Below are 2,586 nucleotides of genomic sequence, written 5' to 3'. Positions count from 1 at the left end.
AGGATCCACCACCAAAGAAGATCAACGAACATTCAAAGAAGAAACAGAAGGTGGATTCATCAACCCCAGTAGCGAAGAAACCTGTAGGGAAAAAGCAAGTGAATATTGATGACGCGCATACCCAAACGAGGACTCCACCTCATCGTGCTGCCAAGGCTGCTGTAATGAAGACACCAGTATTCAAGCCAATTCCAACACGACGGGCTTCTTCTTCAAAAACAAAGGAAGGGAAGAAAATAGCTAGGGTTATTTTTCCTCAGGTACAGTCAAAGGCAGATAGTCATGTAGAGGAAGTAGCAGCGTCAAAGCGTGAGAGTTATGTTGAGAAAGAAAAATTTATTTCTAAGAAAGTTTTTGATGCATTCCACGAAGAGGTAATTTTTTTTATCAAATGTTTATTTTACATTAAAAGATATGTGTTTAATGAATTTGTATGAATACAGGTTCGTCAAGAGTTTAAAGGAGTTCGTGAAGAGTTTACTCAAATTAGTCAATTAGTGAAGAAAAAGTTCAAAAAAATGGTCAAGCAATTGAACATAGCAAGGTAAAAGTTTTATTACTATATAATATCCACATTATTAAAAAAAAAAATATATGCAGAGTATATGAAAAAATATATATGCATACATTGCTAAATATACATATGAAGTTTACACAAAAAATACATATGATTTGATATAAAAAAATACATATGAAATGTATTTTGTTTAATACACACATAGAGTTTGTAAAAAATACATATGCAGTATATTACTAAAAATACATATGGAGTTTATTCAAAAAATACATATTTTTTTATTTTGAAAATATACATATACAATGTATTGCAAAATACATATGCTGTGTGTCAAGAAATGTATTTTCCAAAAGTATTTTTTTCAGTGGGTTGCTATATACATATCAAGTGAAATCAAATAATAGTAGTTTATTCAAATTATACTTGTAGCAACAACATGAAGATACAGAGGTTGAAGCACAACAGATGGATTATGCTAGTGTTGAAACATCACCACAACAATTCAGTCCTATTGTTGATCAAAATTTAGATGAGAATCAGGATGGTACAAAGGTAAAAAATAACGAAAATATTATTATTCTTTTGAGTGCACAAATGTAATTACTTTTTTGTAGCAGTTATATGTTATTTTATATATATAGTCCTGTATAAATATATACAACTGGATTTTTGTTTTTGAAGTTGGTTTAATTTTTTTGATTGTTTGAAAGGGATGCACTGATTTGCATTCAGATAAAACAAACATTCAAATTGATTCTCAACATTTAATTCCTGATGAGCTTCTCCAAAGTATAAATTTGGATTATAATCTTTCTGAGAAGATTGTTCATCACGATGATCGAGTATGTATAATGAATTGCACTTCAGTTTATGTGATGTAAAGATCATAACAATCCATAAGACAATTATATATTTTCTTTTATTTCTATTGCAGATTACTGATGAGAAATTGGATGATACAAATTTGTCTGATTCACAGTTTACAATCCCAGATGAGTTTTTACCAAGTCTTAATGCATATCAAAGAGAAAGCACCACGAGACATCCATTGGCAACTTCGGAAGAAGAATAAATCGATGAATATTTTAATGATAAGAAGTCTGAATCTTTTGTTCAAGAGCATTGTCAGGTATGTATTATGAATATATTTGAGGTTATGTGGGTTATTTTGGACATAAAAAATTAAATTTTTTTCCAATTTTGAAGAAAAACAAAGAGAACGTTGGTTCGATCTCTAAAGCAGACATGCACGGAGAGGTTGATGTTGGTACAGGGGAGTAGATTATGACAACTCCTATAAAAAAGACTTAATCATTGATGAAAAAAGGGATGAAACAGTTTTGCCTGATTCACAAGATACAATCCCTGGTGACTTGCTTCCTAGTTTGAATGTATACAGTAGTAAAAGCATTATTGTTCATCCCTCTGCTAATCGTTAAATTCAAAATCCTATTGCTAAGTTAAGGATTAGGCGACCATCCAAATTTAAAGAGTTACCTTAAACGATGAAATTTGGTTCAGCTGTCGGTAAGTACAATTAGTTATATATTTAGTTTACAATGTAACATGTTATGCATCTACTTTTTAATAATTACGTTTTTGTATTGCGTAACTATAGAGAGAGCTTGGAAGGACACATACGTATATTCCCATAGAAATATCCATTTGTTTATCATCCGATTGATGGGATTGCGGATACGAAAATTGTCAACAAGTTTAAGGATTGAATTTCTGAAGACCTTCTCAAAGTTCATGCTAAAAGGTATTTCTATTGAACAATTTTAATTGTTTTTTTTAAATTACATCATCTTCTCATGCTTTAACATATACTTATTAACAACAAAAAATAGGAAGGGAAATGCGGATCATTACAAAAGGGGGAAATCAACCATTCCAATGATGCATTTTGAAATTGAGACTGTTGAAGATAAAAATTGATTCTACATAATGGGGTTCCCTGATCATTCATGGACCGACTCGGTTAGTATTTTTTTTTAACAATATTTTTTTTACATTTATAGCAGTAATTAAATTACATATTATGTTAGTAAATACATATGCAGGTGCAA

This window comes from Capsicum annuum, unplaced genomic scaffold, assembly GCF_002878395.1.
Source record: "Capsicum annuum cultivar UCD-10X-F1 unplaced genomic scaffold, UCD10Xv1.1 ctg78294, whole genome shotgun sequence".
In the NCBI taxonomy this organism is placed as follows: Eukaryota; Viridiplantae; Streptophyta; class Magnoliopsida; order Solanales; family Solanaceae; genus Capsicum; species Capsicum annuum.
This window is presented reverse-complemented; position numbering follows the sequence as displayed.